This window comes from Antedon mediterranea, chromosome 2 (genome assembly GCF_964355755.1).
Source record: "Antedon mediterranea chromosome 2, ecAntMedi1.1, whole genome shotgun sequence".
NCBI classification, from domain to species: domain Eukaryota; kingdom Metazoa; phylum Echinodermata; class Crinoidea; order Comatulida; family Antedonidae; genus Antedon; species Antedon mediterranea.
This window is the reverse complement of record NC_092671.1, coordinates 14,786,320-14,804,339: the sequence shown is the minus strand read 5'-3', so window position 1 is coordinate 14,804,339 and position 18,020 is coordinate 14,786,320. Positions and strand designations below refer to the sequence as shown.

Genomic DNA, 18,020 nt, shown 5'->3' with positions numbered 1-18,020 from the left:
AAGACGTTCCCCTCAATATGGTAGGCATAAATACAGTAGGTCTCATCATTAGGGAAGCCCTCATTTGGGACAACCATATTAAGGGGACACTTTCCTGTGAAATAAACATGGGAAATATGTTTTAATACTATTACCAACTTCCATTCAGGGGACTGAAGGTGCCCCCTTAATGAAGGCTCTGCTATATGACAAAATAATAGCTTATTTCCACAACAATGACATGGGTTTAACTTTTAATAGCAAATAGTTTACAATCATTAGATTTGTAGAATGAAAATTGTATTATAAATGGTTGGATCTTGCATCAAGATATGAACCCCACCTTGGTAAATGCTGTGAAAATTAAATGCTTGGCCCTAGGCTAAAGCTTAGCGAGACGTTCCTAAAAATACCAAGAACTATTTTCTCACATTGCTTTCATATGGTAGTACTCAAGACTTTTATTACAGAGAGGTACTAGGTATTACATATTTTGTTGTACTTTAATACAACAACAAAAACGTTTAAATAGCTGCATCAAAGTTTCTTTAGATAAATAAATCATACTTTAGATTTTATATTAATCATTTAGTATCATAGTATTTGATTAAATTAAATATTACAATTTATTATTTTGTATTACTGAGGAAAAGTGGATCACTGTGTCACCCAACCATGTAATAGACTAAGGATCTACACACAATGTTTCTGTTTTGTACCTGTATACCCTTATCCTAAGTAACAGTTTGTGTATGAAAACTACTTATTGCTCTCAAATATTATTGAAACAATATTGAAGAAGGAAACATAAAGCTATAGACATTTTGTTCCTTTGAAGCCTTAGATTTCTGAACCAATCACATTTCTCCACATATTATAGGCCTAATATTATTAATGTTGGAAGTCAAAGATTTAGTTATTACAGTATATTTTTGCAAAACAAACAACCCTATAGAAATTTTGCAGTGTCCGTAAACTTTTTAAAAAAATGGCAATAAGTAATTGCTGCCAGGAAAATATCAATCTCTACCAAATGTACAACTGACTTTGTGTCACTGACTTCTGTACTGAACTAAATTTATGGTACATAAGGGACACCATGTAATCGTAAGATCTACCATAACCAAAAGTTCCAGACCACCACAAGATCAAACCATTTCCCATCTCAACTTAGCCAGGAATAAAACCATAATACATTTAGTGGTACACTCAAACGTATGTTAATTAGCAGCGAAGTAATGGAGAATCTGGGAAATGTCCATTGTCATTTAATGTGGAAGTGAATTTACTGGTTTTTTCCTATTATGTCTCTATGAAAGAAATTAGTATCAGTATCTTTCAAATTGTATCTTGTAATCTTAACATTAAAAAATTAGCTAGTCTCTAGATTGACTTCAAGGCCTGCATATGCTTAAGGAGACTGTTATACAGTACTGAGGAAGTTGACTCTCTTAAAATTACACAGATAACAATTAGGTTGTTGAACCATAAAGGCAAAGTAATATCTGGCTAATTAACAGTAAGATAATGATTAAAATGTGGCTGAAGTTTACATTAAAAGAAAAAGTTTATTATAAAGTTGTTTTAGAAAAAATTATAATTACAGAATTTAATATTCTGTTTATTTGTTGTTTAGAGGTAGATCCGCATCATCATCATTTATGGTTTGATTTAGATTTATATATAATTGGCAATTTATTTATCTATTGCCGAATGGGGAAAAGCTTCGAGTAAAGAATAATAAAATTCTTTACTCAATGGGAAAAAGGAGCTCTGAGAAAGAGAAGTTGCCAGTCAAAATTTAAATCAATAAAAAACTGTAACAAAAATATTATTGTTATATGGATGTCAGATGTGTAACATTATCTACAATAAGTTAACAAATAAATTAGGTATATTTTATTTTAGTTATTATCAATAATTAATTACATTCTTTTATTTACCAAATACCCTAGCATAACATTCATCATCCCATCTGCCCTATTGCTCTGTAATGTGAAACTAAGTAAAGGTCACTGCACTCCAACAGGTGTTTCAAAGCTAAGACCACAATCCACCTGGCACACCTGTCCAACAGAGGGCGCTATGTCAATTATTTGAAACCATATCATTTTTGGCACTTTGTACTAGTGATCACAATAGCATACACAAGAAGAATAGAGTTGTACAGTCAACAGTACTCTGAGTCAACTATTTAATACAGTAATTAGACATAAAATTGTACAATTGTGAGACACAAGTTTTGTGGTGTGTAAAGAATTATATTGTTACTGTAAGTACTGAAATATATAGCTTAATAATTGTTACTCTATAAAAATTCACATAAATAGTTGATGGACACAGTTTCTATTCTAGATATTCTATTGAATACAGCGTGCGAGAGTGCTTGCATTTAGACGTGAATTACACTCGATCACAACACGCAGTATTGTGAAAGTACTACAATATTATTAAACTATATAATATTAGCAAGGAATCGAATTGCCACAAATATCAACGCAACGTACAGATTGGTTGAAAAATGTGAAAGGGTCAGACAGCCATGATTATGAGATATTCTTGATACTCGCAATCACAGTTATCACCAATTATATCACAACTAATCACAATGTAATACACATTTGAATAAGCTTAGTTAATATTAGTGAAAATGGATGAATGGATAATTCCACATTTTACTACCTATCGTATCTAGGCCTCCATATATTGGTACGAGTTAGTATTATCAGCAAATCACTGTTGAATAGATGTAATTGAAGCAAACCTACAATACAGAATCTCGCACTAAAGTTATATTTAAGTACAGTAGTATCAATGTTCTGTGACAAGAACACAATTTTATAAAAAGTTACAAATTAGCATATACTATATATATTTATACAACAGAGCTAGTATAGGGCTTGCCAATGGCTTAGTAACAATCTGAAAAAATATGTTTTCTCTTTGTTGGGACAGGATGTAAATGTGAGAAGGTAAGATGTTTTCATATTTTCACATACGTTCAAACAACTCTGCAAGTACCATAATTCTCTGGTGAGACTCAAACCCGATCACAAGCCTTCTGTTCATACCTCCACTTAACTAACTAACACTAACTTAGATTTGAGACAAAAAAACCCAATGAGTAGTGTCATTTAGATGAGAGATGTTACGAAATGTTCTCAATCAATAGACCAGTAAAAAAAAAAAAAAAAATCAATGCAAATGTCATTATATTTAACAGAAAATCTCCAAGGAACACAGTTATAGAATATACTGATAATATGTAGCTCAACACTGTACATTTTAAAATGAACAACGGTGGAAAATGCATGAATGATCCGGGATTTTACCGGTGATACCGGCAAAAGTATGTCTGTAGGGAAACAATCTAGACTTAAGTGTGCACAATTTAGGATGTGAAATAAATGAATGGAAATAATGGATGATACTTGAATACAATCACAGTTGCCAAATACATTAAAAGAGACAAATCAACCCACACACAAACAACAAAATACACTCCCTGGGATTCTTACATTTAATAGGGAACATGTAAATCATAGTTGACATGATGTATGAGTCTGTATGCGATAAATAAAATAAAGTATCTTATTTGATGTTATAGTCTACATTCAATGTATTTTCCCAAGCAGTCTTCCAAGTTCTCTGAGAAGTCTGAGAATTGCCCACTAATTTGAACCTGAATAAAAAAAAATGCAATATCTATAAACATGAACATATTTTTTGTTTATAATTACTTATTAACTTAATTAATGATAATTAACCACCATAACAACATACTGTATATATAATTAATTTTCAGACTTGATTTTTCCTAATACACTCAAGGCATACCAACTGTTCATGTATCAGTTAACACTCTAAGGTCGGTGCATATTTGTAAGCATGGATATGGTGATGTTCTATGTATCCGATACATGTAAATAACTACTGGTTGTAACACTATATGTACACAGGCAACAGTAACAGTTAGAACAGCAAGAGTTGAGCTATTTCCCCTAGGATGGCCTCAAGTTGTCTCCTGGTGAATTTAGAAACATATTCGGAACTCAATTACCAGAGAATCTAGTCACTTCTAAACTTCTCTAATTGAGTTTTCCCACACTATGGTGGTCTTATGTACTGTTTATTGCATATATCTTTGGGAATTGTGGAATTTCTACTTGTACGGTAGATTGAAAATATCTCTTGGCTTTATTCTTTTAATAAAAATCTATTTAGTTTTAGATTTAACATTTAACAACAAGGCCATATAGATGGCTGCAGTCGCGTGCTCATTAGTGTTTACCGACCGACCAACCTACCAACTGACCGAAATTGCTGAACATGTTTAAAAATGTTGAAATGTTTAAAAACATTTATATTTTTTTTAATTTACACGTGCGTAGCCTGTCACTTTTGACGTGCTCGTATAACGTAATTTCGAGTTGAAAAGTAAGTCAAGAAAACAGAAATCGGGCAAAAAGAGTGCGTAATAACATTTAACGCAATGTAATTCTCTTACATAAACAACTATCTTTCTTTATGTATTGTAAGGTACAGAAGCTCTTCTTATTACGGCATGGTGGGGTGGGGGAATCAGTATAGTAGTAGTACATACACATCAGGATCCCTCTAAATGATATGGTTTTCCAGAGGCAGGACACAGGACCATCCGGTCCTCCTATGTCAGAACACCATTTGAGAGTTTACCATACCCTGTTATTACTCTTTTTTAATTAATAGTGTATAAATTTGACAACAATAATCTCATTACATGGGAGTCAAACTCAATCATGATTTCCAAGAAGGCATCTCAAAGGCTTTACTTTCTCAGAAAACTCAAGCAAATTAGAGTTGATAACACTATTTTAATTCTATCAAAGTATTATTCAAAGTATTTTTAGCATTGGATGTTTTTATGGTAACTATACTGATAATGAAAGAAAAATATTGAGAGACCATGTAAAATTGCACAACGTATTATTAAAACTGATCTAACGCCTTGTTCATTTATCTATGAAAAGAGTATTTAAAAAAAAGTAAACAATATTATGAAAGACCCCACTCATCCGTTACATTACTGTTATGACATAAATAGATCAGGTATTAGGTTACGACCTCCAAGAGCAAATCTTTGTAGAACTAGAAAATCCTTCGTTGTAAATAGAATTCATATTTTTAATTCTAATGTAAGACGATAATGCAAATTATTAAATAGTTTTACATTTTTAACAGTTTTTTTTTATTTTTAACTTTTTATCTTGTATTTTAATCTTTTATAATACTGCACGTTTTAAATTGTTGCAACATTTTTTGTTTGTTTTTTATTGTTGTTTTAATCTACCAAGCAAAGTGAATTTCCATTTTTATGGACAAATAAAATTTCTTGAATCTTGAATCTACATGGAGAAAAGTCGCACTTTTTGCAATTCAAATATACCTACCATGTAGGCCTACATGTTTCAAGACAAAGAGGGGTATCCCAAGTTACTACCAGCCTATGGGACTGTCTTAATAAAAAAGATTGTTCCTTGGGACCTTAAAAATGTGTCTTGAGGGTGAGCACAGTGCCAAAAGCCTACCAACACCATTGTTGGTTGTAATTTTAAACAAGTTTTTGTGCTAAATAGGGTCTCCGATTTATATGGTAATTATATTGACAGGTGCAGTGAATACAAACACTACATAAATGACAATCAATTTGTATACACAAAATGTACATATTGTCCTCAATCAATGACAATCCAATATGAAACCAGGTTACATGTCAAAAGGTCATTGGGTACAGAAAATATATTTGTCAGTTAAGTTGTCATTAAATGTTAAACAGTAGACTCTGTTTTAATGAAAACTATATCTAATGAAAACATTGTTAATACCACATAAATATAGTAATTTCTGTCTCCAGATACTGTACTACATTTATATTCTAAGATGTTACCATGATGATGTTATATAAGATAAGAAAATATTTCGAAAAGGTGATTATCTATAGATGAAAGTTGGAAAGCAAAATCCTAAATCAAAACGAAACCAGAATAACCAATTTCACAACATACACATCCTTTTCTTAATACACATTACTGTAAACATTCCAGCATAAAATGTCTGTTAGCTCTTAGCAACCACATTCCAATGATTGAAGAAGAATTAAAAAGGTAACACTACAGGTAGACCCTTCAAAGGCAAATCAGTAAACACAACACTGAACAGGAAATATATCATTCAGCCTAAGGGCAAGTTGGACACCAAGGATGACACCTAAGAATGCCATCAGTTCTATTAAACTTATGTCTACTTTCACTAAATCAATTGTAAATAGCACTAGCCTATTGTAAGCTTACACCTTTTTTAATTCAAGTACACTTATGATCAACATTGGCTTGTTTAACATAAGAAAGTATGTATGTTGAGAAGCAAGTAAGTATATCACAAGTGTCCACAGGGAAAAGATGAGGTGGATAAAATGTAACATTGGGGAAAGGGATTAAAAAAATGAAATTAATTATTAATGTACAATATAAACAAAATGCCACATAAGGAAATTGTCACATAAAAAAACAGCATTGTAAGATGGCTGGGCCTGTACTTTTCTTTACACAGGGTGTATAAAGATAGGCAAGCAGGTTTCACAGGGAAGGGGATGTAAATATAGGATAGGATACAGTACACAGAGAAAGTGGATAAAGGATATTTTACAGGGAGTAGTGTATAAAACAGGTAGCACAGGCAACAGTGGCAGATCGAGGATTTTGAAATAAGTTCAATTTAATGTCCTATCTTCTGGGATTACAATTTTTTAAATATAGGGTGGGCTGATCTGGGCAGAGCAAAAGATAAGAGAAATGGGATATAAATATAGAATACTTGGAGAAAAATGGATGTCAAGGAATAAAACAAATCAAAATAGCTGGGAAGATTCACACAAGAAGTGTTTAAAAGTAGTCTCAAACTGGTAGATGAAGGGGATAAAAATGTACATAGAGGAAAGGGACAAAAAGGTGAAATCATACGAAACATAGAGCTAAACACTAAGAAAACAATTTAAGAAAATCAATGACCCAATAAATGAAAAAATTGGATAATACAGTAATAAACTTATAACATTGAAATTTGCCTACATTGTCTTAAGCACTAAACAGTTCTTGATAATTAATCCATACTTTCCTTTTAATAATCCTAACATCACAAACGAATTAGAACCGGACACTGATTTGATCAACCTTATCCTGATGACTGTATCTTAAATTTCATTCAAGAATTCATATTTCATCTAAATTATCTTAACTGCTGCAATTAAGGAAGGAAGGTTTTATGAAATACAATAAATCTTTATTATCTTTATGATACTATCACACTTGGAAATATACCATACATACTGCATGAGGTGATAACTGGCAGAAATAGCTTATGTATGCTATTATTTAAACAGTATGGTATTAACATTGTAAAATATATAGAAGTTCCTGTTTCATCATTTAACAAAGCAATAAAAAAGTTAACTGTAGTTTTATAACTATATACCAAGTCTGTAACCATAAGGTTGAGGGTTCAAACAAACTATACTTTTTCCTGATGTGCCCTGTGAACTAGATAAAATGAAATGATTGTAAATATGCCCCACTAGCTTAGCTTAATGATGATTTTGCCACTTTAGTGGAAAGCAAAACATTAAATCCTGGCTATGCTTAAAACACTAGTATTTTTAATTAATTCAAATTAATTTCTTAATTGATATTGAAAGAATTTATTTAAAATTGATATTAATTTATTTTAATTCTCAGAAAAATCAACTTAATTCAAATTCTTGGCAATCAAAACATTCTCAGTGTTGTCAAACAAAAAGTTATAAACTAACCCATAAAAACCACAACAAGTAGCTTCTGAAGACATAAAATGGTGGTTTTTAACACTTCAAAGGCCTATCCTTGGGGTAAAACAGTAATATTTGCAATTTAATTTGATGATTTAGGAGAAAATAAGGCCAATTCAACAGAGTGTTTAAAGCTAATAAGTTGAGAATGCTGCGGCTTTTTTCTCCTGCTTTCTTCTCATCTGTGCTTCATCACAAAATGGCAACTGGGTCAGGGTACTTAAATCCGTTTCCATGGCTTACCATGTTATCCTTCTTTGCTAACAAATTATCATAAGTCGCAGTCAATTGAATAAGTCAATCCATCAATCGTCTATATTTCCACTTTCTCAAAGCTAATACTCGTATATCTTCTTCCTAAGGTAGAACCTCTGTGACTTTTGCCCATGACCCAGATCAAATATTTATGTATTTTATTACAGATAAAAAAACCCCATTTTTTTATGATAGGCCTATATACAACTTCCTTCCTTCTATAAACATTGTACAATTTTTTGGGTGTTTTTTTTCATAAATACATGAAAGTATCTCTTTTTTGTTCAAGTGGCGATTTTAGAATTTCCCAATTCTGAAAATTCGTTTTGAATTACAGTACTACTGAAACTACAGTACTGTACTTACTAAACTGATAATAGTTGGTGACCACATGATGACAGTAAATATTTACATCAAAGAAGAGATCAGTAAAGTTTAATTTAGATTCTAACATACAACAGGTCAAGTGGTTAATATCCATTGGATTGTATAATGTTGGTTGGCCCAAGTTTGGAACAATTTTGAAGTTAATATCAAAACAATATAATGCTATGTATGTGTATGTATCTCCTACCATAGTTCTGATGTAATGTTGGCTGTGTGCCACTTTGCTTACTTTAGTTTATATCTCATAATGAATTTGCATCTTAACAGTATAATACAAATATTTGTACTTTAATCAATTACAAATGTAACAATAACATTTTGTACTTATACTGTAGTAAGGGCCTGTTTCTATTGAAAAATAAAAAAAGAACGGTTTTTTGGAAACCGGTTTCGGCTGTTGTTTATAAATAAAGATCGCGTTGCAGCTCAATTTTTACTCCAATAAAACCGGTTCCGTCCATGTGCGTTCGTTATGAATGACGTCATTATATACACCACAATGCAGTTCGTTAGGCGGAAGCGCGATTTGATCGAGGTCATGTTTACTTTTTTTCGCATAGCGCGATCCCCAAGAAATAGCATCCATTTCATCATAGAAGGGGGAATTATTACCTGAAACGTTATTGTGGTCCTTGGTTAAAGTATAGGTACGTCGCACCCTCTGATATTGTCAAGTTGAACTCATCTATTTTTCACACGCTTTACAATATTCTTAAAAACATGTAGGCCTATACGCGAGTCTTTCTTCCGACTCCCGACAAGTCCCCTCATCTTCTTTCCTTCACATATTTTTTACGAACCTCGTAATGGCATCGGTCAACATTTTTTAGTTAAATAAAATACTCACTATCTAGAGAAATAAAAATGACTTAGGCCTAGGTCCTATCGCGCGAGTTTGACTGCGAGATGACCGCAATCATCCCAGTGCAGCAGACTGCAGAGTTCAGTTTTTGGGGTCAAATTGAGACCCCGATTGTGTTGCAGCTAACTTAACTTATTATTTATATAGTGTAAATGACACTAGAAATTTGACTTATTTGTTAAAAAATATCTGCTTATTAGTAATTTATAAAAAAATAAGAGGAATGACTTATAATAACCTCTCCCAATTTATATAAATTATGTTTAGATTACCTCTTTGGTAATCATTGCAAACACATTCCACTGGTTATACAAAACACTTGGGATTTATATCCTTACGGGTGACGTAATTCTATAAAAGTATAAAACAACATAAATTTCTATTCTATTGTTGCCAGTTTTATTCACAATTTAAGAGGATTTTATTTAACTTCAATATCCTACAAAATCTTTTTATGCACATTATGCTAATAAAGAAACCTGAAGCAATCGGAAGCTAAACAAAATCAATCCTATAAAACTATTTCTTTTACCGCATACTATACCGCCCCCGAGTCATAGAGGCTTACGGCGAGGTAAACTTCTTAATATTATACTATAGATACTGTGAGACATATTAAGCCATGTAAATTTTCTATTAATAAGACCCTGTAGACAAAACCCATAGGTTTCATTTCATACCCTGTAGACAAAAAAAATATATAAGCAATACCCTAGGGCCAGATATGTACCTAATGACTATTAGATTTTGAACTCTGACATGAGTTGTAACATTTAAAGTTTGTACCACCTGTAATTGACAATATTCATGCGGATTTAATTCATGAATATTTATGAGACATGAACCTACCAGAGGGAAAGTTATTTTAAGATCATATGCAAAAACAATTCCTCGAATAAATTCACTTACCATGTTGACAACTTCTCTTAATAGTTTCCCCATGAAACTGTGGAATATTACCACATATATTTAGTAATTTATTATTAATTATGACACAAACCACACCATATTTAAGCTACATAAACCTTTTTTTGGAGATTTTTCCACACATTCACAGAGGCATAACATTTTAATATAGTAATTATGCTAAAAAGTATCTATGCAAATCGTTGTAGGCACTGAATTGAGATTAATAGTCAATTGCTTTTTTAGGAAATCTGTGATAGATTGAAGATATGGAATGCTGTAAGTGGATTGGCTGAAAGTATCAATTACGAAGTTCAATCACTTCAAGAGTTTGTCTTTATAGCTGACATAGAAAATCTAGCTTAAAACAACTAGCCATTCTAATTGGAAGAAACTTGGCCTTGCCAAGAAATTTAGGTTGGTACATGCTATGAACTCTCTCAGCACCTATATGCATAATATTTTGACTTTGGTATGCAGACAGTTATGTTGCTAAGCCTGATTGAAATTTGTCTGATCTAGCCTTGCAGCTATGGGATCCTGGAGGCATGTCAACATCAAAGTGAAGTGCCTCTCATTATGCCAGGATAATCAACTATAATCAACCATTCACACCTATAATCTGGAGATAAGCCCACCTTCATTTGCTATGTTCTAAACATTCTTGCAAGCCACCATCATCACAATACCCCCTCCTTTCTTAATTGTCAGCCTTGAATTTCCCTGGATCATAACCAAAAAAAAAATCTAATAAAAACACAAAACAAACATAATATAGTAAAATAAATATAATTCTCTACATATTCAATTTAGTGAAATCACTAACTCAAATCATGATCATAAATGAGTATATATATTTTACAAGAATTTGTGGGAAATATTACATTTTTTTGTTTAGATAAACAATCAGTAAGTAAATGAGAACGCAACCTTCACATAATGACATTGAAGGAGGTAATGATAACAGAAAAACTGATATACATCACAAATAAACTACCTTTATATAAAATAAATACAATGGCAGATCAAGGATCTAAGCCTAAAAATTGTGATATGAAGCGTTAAACTTAAAATAATTTCTTATCTTTTTGCACTGAAAAAATTTAGTGGGGACCCAGACTGGGAAGAACGCAACTGGTTTCTCTTAGACCCCATTTACACTTCATCGACGATTTCTTAGCCGGCCCGAAGTCGGCCCGACGCCGGCTTTCTTTTTAGCCTGCAATGTGTTTACACTTACCCAAAAAGCCGGCCTCGGGCCCCTACTATTGTGTTTACACTTGCTCTCGCGGAAGAGTGCTCGATGATACGATTTCGCTACATTCACGTCATATCCGCTCATGTGTGTCTTAAAAAGTTAAAAAGTTGTCGATCTACACTAGGCCTAGGCCTATCAACTTTATCAAAAAAGAATCAAATAACGGTATTTAATATGGATCAAAACAATTGTATTATTGCTTTACTACTAATGTTTGCGTCTCGTTTTCTAAAGAATAGTAGTAGATAATACGCCTTTTTTACGAAACGGAAGACATCTTCGATCGATGAAAACACAAACAATGCCGTTCAACGAAGCGTAACTAACAGAAATAACATAGCGTTTTCAGCCTATTTTCGGAGGACAAGTTACTTAAAAATTCGTAACTCCTCAACGGACAGTCGTATGGACAAAATTTGTACTGTAAAATGTTCTTTAAAGATTAGCCTATATAACTGTGTGATTAAAAAAAATTAAATTTTTTTTTTCACTTCTTAAGTCCATCGAAAAAACACCACAGTTTATAAGCATAGACGCCGCATGGTGTCCTGAAATCCCATGAAAACGCTATGTTATTTCTGTTGGTTACGCTTCGTTGCACGGCATTGTTTGTCATAGATCGAAGATGTCTTCGTTTCGTGAAAAAGGCGTATACTATCTTCACCAATTTAATTTCAATGAAGAATTTCCGATTCATCAGCAATAAGTTGACCCAGAACGTTCATTTTATGACCGCGAGTGTTTACACTATACGAAGTGCCGGCCCGAAGCCCGCAATTGCCGGCCCGAAGCCTACTCTAGACTAGGCTCAAAATTGAGCCGGCTCGAGGCCGGCTCGGTTGTTCCCAGAGTGTTTACACTTGTGCACTTTTGGCTCGGAGCCGGCCTCGAGCTCGCTAAAAGCTGAAGTGTAAATGGGGTCTTAGACACCTGGATCTGCCTATGAAATGAAACGAACAGCCCTGAAGGAAAATGAAGGGAGAGCAATGGGATGTACTACTGTGGAATCAGTTTGGACTGACTAACAGATGGTACTATATTGATAATATACTGAAGAACCGTGACACACTATGCACAATTTACATATTAGTCTGTACAAGTAATTGTAGAATGTCATAAAAAAAAACTTATTTAAACATAACAAACTAAAACAGAACTAAATCTTGTCTTACGCTTTGATTATTTGACTAAAGACAATGTGTACGGTGTTGATGTCAAATGCTGTGGGAGTTTTTGTATGACGACTCAGACATCCCAGATTCACTTACCAACTTGATAACATTCATGAAAATGATATTTTAAAAGCATACAATATGAACAGTATTATGTGGAAATATAGGCTTCTTGAGGACCTTGTGTAGAGCCGACTAATTGGATGTAGCTTGGTTCATGTTATCCAATCAGATGGCATCTGTCGGTACCTCCTTAAAAACACAAACAAATAGTTTTCTTCAAGTTTTATTCCAATTTTAGTGATTTATTATATAAAGGACTACATTATGTGAAGAATTGACAGAGTGTATAGCTAATAATATCATAAAAGTACACATACAATATCCCGCAAATTCTTTATGAGGCAACTGTAACAAGAAGTGGTTGTGTTCTTTTTCATGCACTTGTGTACAGCCAACATTTACGAAATGCTAAATGAAAAAAATAAAATGTTAAATGCTCTGCTATACATCAAATGAACAGACTACAGGTGTTATTTTACAGGTAGGTCTGAGGTAATAGTTACCCATGGTAGTCAAAAATAATTAAGTTGTAATAAAATGAAATAGCCAGCAGTAATATGGCAGCCAAATATTAAGGATTAAGGTGGTGAGATATCATTTTATACACCAACAGAAGTTCCGCACTTTCATACCATAGTGCCTAGGGAATTAGGAAATTATAGTGGAAGTTTTCTTGTGAAAGAACAATTAAATATGACCTTAAGATGTTCTACATATGGAGGGGGTCAAGGATGGGTGGAAGTTATTGGTATAGAAAGTATGCCAGTGGTGCGAACCTGTGGCTGGAACATTCCAAAATTCTGTAGATCCGAATCTTGTTCATGTTGCCAGGCAAGGATGCCTCATGAGAACTGTGGTCAATTATGACCTTTGCTGTAGACCAGGTATTAAAATACTGGTGTGGGTAGAGGGGGTGATAAAAACAAGGCCATTCATAAAATAATATAGGTGATATAGCTATTTGGCGAGCCAGCATGAACCAGGATGTGGGTCTAGGTACTGTAATATCTACATGCTGCTGTAGAAAGGTAACAAAAGTTCAGAGGGCATTCTTACCTAGAGGCTAGATGACCACTAGTAAAACATAGAGACTCAAAGCTTAAAGAAAAAATTGATTGCTACTTTTATTGCATAGAATAGTGTTTGTCATGAATATTCATCTACCAAGTATTTATATCTCAATTTGTACATTCACTTTTACCAATTATATGCCAACATAAACATAAATCCACAAAGTTATTTTAAATTATTCGTTGTGGCTTTTTAATTGGAGTGAAACCTGTATTTGGTTTTACAAAAATAATAAAATGGAAGCCGACCTTTAATTTTCTAACCTTCTTTACCTTCTGATCAACTGAAAATGAAGGTTATGAAAACAGTATGGGAAATTGTCATGATAAAGTAACTAAATGTAATAAAATAAACTACAGGAGAACACAATTCTAAGGTTGGGAAGAGAGTGAAAGATTAAAAAAGATGAAGATAAAAATGGAGTCCGCACGTACTACAAAAGCCTAGGGCAGTAGACAATACCTGAACTTCTATCACCCCAATTTCCAGACAATTAGAATCCAGCTTCATTTAGAAGCTTAGAATTTGTAACATTCACCAGTGCGTCGCCAACACGCATTGGATGTCGATTTATTTCAAATTGGTCTACTCTAACACTTCACCTTTCCCAATGTTACAAACGCTAGAAGCAAAAACTTCACCAGGTGGTAACATTACCCAAATGAAGCAGCATCTACCATGTACCACCGACCGACCACCCAACTTTTTTTTTTCTAGGAATTTCCTGTTCATCTCCAAGTCAATTAAATATGAGATGTTCCTGAATGAATCAGAAATTCTAAAATGTATAATCTTTAAAAAGGTCAAACATATTTCTTCTTCTATATGACCTTTGGTCTATGACTATGACCTTTAAAACATGAGCAGTTAGAAAATATTACCTAAAGGCATGTAGTTCATTGACCTATCTCACCAACTAACTACACACAAATTCCAATGGTCACATTAGGGATCAGCTGGCAAGTTAAGAAGAAGAAACATAGAAAGGTTCACTGTAAGTTTAGTCAATAATATAGGGTGGGACTTAAGAAGCAGTACCACCAGTACATACCTTCCACTTTACAAGGTGGGATTACTGTTTTTTTACAGTTCCTACTGACCGAATTAAAGAAGAGGTTCATTTTACTTTCTTAGTTCTGGAATCTGTCAGTGTCGCGCAAATTGGTTAGTGAGCATGTGTAGATGCTTCAATGTCGATACCAAGGCATAATAAAATATTGAATAATAACCGGAAACGCAATGTTACAGTACTGTGGGACATACATACAGTAATTAAATAAACAGCAGAAAATAAATGGTGGCAGTTTTCTAGTAGCATTTTACTGTAAACCACTGTGTCCTGTTTCACTTACAAATTAGATAGATTAGACATTCTACAAGTTGCAACCATTTTTAATTTACCACTTAAGTTTGAGTAAATTGATAAACATTTCCTAAGTAATGAACATAGTTTCACTTATAGATATACTGAGTATCTTGATTTATACATTTGCACTGTCAATACTTTAAAAACAAATTGCTTCATCTTTCAACAAAACTCAACTGATTTTACAATATTAGCAGCATTTCAAAACAGATCATCATATATTCATTTGTTTGTACAGTATATTGTTATCCCTCCTGGTGGTTTTAAAAATTTAAACCAATTGCTTTTCTTTAATACTAAATGATCTATTACATTTTACATTTATTTTATAGCAAGGAATGATAGAGCATATGTATAATATGATTTAATAACTAATGGTTTCAATCTTTGTTGCGGTTTTAAGTATAATGATGTAACATATGAACTAAGTAAGTTTTCTTAAGAAAAGTCTTTAAAAGGAAGTTATTAAATTGAACATTTCTACCAAGATTGTTTATTATAATGGTAAAGCACCGGAATTGAAAGTTCCATCAAGATAAATAGATACTGCAGAATTTCAGAGAAATACAGGTGACATTCTATTTATCTCTGGAGAAAATATAGAATTGAAACTCAATTAAAAAGTAATTTGAACTTTTTATGTATAACATGATTTTACAGCAAAGATTTATAGAGAAATAAATATTTATGAAAATATTAATAATAATAAAATGTTATATAATGTAGTTGATCCCTGCTTTTTTACAAATTTCTAGCTGTATATTTTACTAGGATATCACTGCATGTTATTACAAAGCAAGCAAACTGTGACTCATATGCATTTCATAAAAACTTCAGATAGAAAACAACTGGCCAATAACAATATAATTAACGAAAAGAATTTCAAAATTATTAACAAGTTTGTCAAGTTGAATTAAAATCGAATACTTTCAAGGCCAGGTCAAAGATTACTTTTCTGTTAACATTTTAGGTTTGCATGGAAGCGAAAATGGTTGTATTTTCCAACAAGAAAAAAAAATGGTTGTCTTTTTACTTTAATAACAAATGGCAAGTTGTATGAAATATTACTGTAGTGTGGTGGTGGAATGTTTACACAGAAACTATTCAAGTAACAAAATAGGAAATGGGGAAATATAAACCTGTATGATTTGATTGGGGGGATGTACCAGTATGAAATGATATGGTTGATTGGTTGGCGGAAGGGATTGGAGGGAATATGTACCCGTATGAAATGCTCTGCTTGATTGGCAAAGGGGGAAATATATACCTGTATGTAATGATTTGATTGGGGGGTGGGGCATAATGTACCAGTATGAAATGATCTGGTTGAATGGTTGGCAGGAGGGGTTGGAGGGAATATGTACCTGTATGAAATGCTCTGCTTGATTGGCAAAGTGGGAAATATATACCTGTATGTAATGATTTGATTGGGGGGGGGGGGGGGAGGTGTGAGGCATAATGTATCAGTATGAAATGATCTGGTTGATTGGTTGGCGGGAGGGCTTGGAGGGAATATGTACCCGTATGAAATGCTCTGCTTGATTGGCAAAGGGGGAAATATATACCTGTATGTAATGATTTGATTGGGGGGGGGGGGGGAGGCAGAATGTACCAGTATGAAATGATCTGGTTGAATGGTTGGCGGGAGGGCTTGGAGGGAATATGTACCCGTATGAAATGCTCTGCTTGATTGGCAAAGGGGGAAATATATACCTGTGTGTAATGATTTGATTGGGGGGGGGGGGGGGAGGCAGAATGTACCAGTATGAAATGATCTGGTTGATTGGTTGGGGAAGGGGTTGAAGGGAATATGTACCCGTATGAAATGCTCTGCTTGATTGGCAAAGGGGGAAATACATACCCGTATGTAATGATTTGATTGGGAGGCAGAATGTACCAGTATGATATGATCATGTTGATTGGTTGGGGGGGGGGAGGGGTTAGAGGGGAATATATACAAGTAAGTATTAAATGATTCGATTGGGGAGGGGGAATGTACCAGTATGAAATGATCTGGGTGATTGGTTGGGGGAGGGAATATTTACCCGTATGAAATGCTCTTGTTGCTACAAGAAATGTTTTATATTATTCTCAAAAGTTCAATTTCAACTCAATAACCTGCCGAATAAACTTTTAAACAGGGTTGATTCAATTTAAGTTGAAATATTACTTCATTTCAAATGTTGACACATGAATGTAAAGAACCAAAGACCAGAGACTGCCTAAGTAAACATTTTTAAATGGTTAATAGCACATATTATTAACACTCAAATACCATTGAAATGAATAAACCTACTTTGGTAACAGGTTTATGAATGCTATTAGATATTGTCGACTTCCTTCTCTTCTGAATTACCTCATTTTAACTGGCTTCTTTATTTATCCTGGTATAGATTTGACATACTTCAAACTACCAAATGAAATATAATATGAAGTCTCATTTTAAAGCTTACACTTTCATAAAATAAATCTGTCATAATTAGTAAACGATTGAAAGTGCAAAGATGTTGCTCACGAAGGTGTTAAGAAGTCGAACATTTTGGAATGGAAAACTAGTAATTCTTTCTAGAACATGACCTAATTTATTTACATTCCGAAATTAAAAACAGTTATACTTTGTATTACTAGTCTAGACCATCAATGCTCTTTGGTGGATTCTAGACAGCGATTTAGCTTAATATTGTTAAAAAGATAAACATTTTGACACACCTGACGTGTCATATGTATTTGAGCGAGTTGAGTTGGAAACAATATCAAAATGTGATTGAGAGCTGGTGGCGCTCAGAAAGGAATACACTAGTTCTAAGAACATGAAAAAGACAACTGACTAGATACTTTGTGCA

The 18,020-nt window shown here is 33.3% G+C and overlaps 1 protein-coding gene and 1 long non-coding RNA gene across 11 annotated transcripts in view; one reads left to right on the top strand and one right to left on the bottom strand.

Annotated features, from left to right (window-relative positions):
* Nucleotides 1–18,020, bottom strand: part of LOC140040525 (two pore channel protein 2-like) — an 84,708-nt gene that overhangs the window by 25,759 nt on the left and 40,929 nt on the right. Inside the window, exons 25-29 of one of the 10 annotated variants that reach the window (XR_011842731.1) lie at nt 14,060–14,094; nt 13,797–13,838; nt 13,058–13,148; nt 12,774–12,929; nt 10,886–10,970 (exon numbers count right to left, since the gene is read on the bottom strand). The exons of 8 other annotated variants lie outside the window; for them this stretch is intronic. The gene's annotated coding sequence lies outside the window, so the exon portion shown is untranslated. Of the gene's footprint in view, nt 1–10,885; nt 12,930–13,057; nt 13,149–13,796; nt 13,839–14,059; nt 14,095–18,020 lie in introns of all 10 variants that reach the window. One more of the 10 variants, XR_011842730.1, reaches the window with a different exon arrangement.
* Nucleotides 1,851–11,400, top strand: LOC140040526 (uncharacterized). Its single transcript, XR_011842737.1, has 3 exons — nt 1,851–2,251; nt 10,494–10,664; nt 11,355–11,400. It is a non-coding gene; the product is annotated as an uncharacterized lncRNA (long non-coding RNA).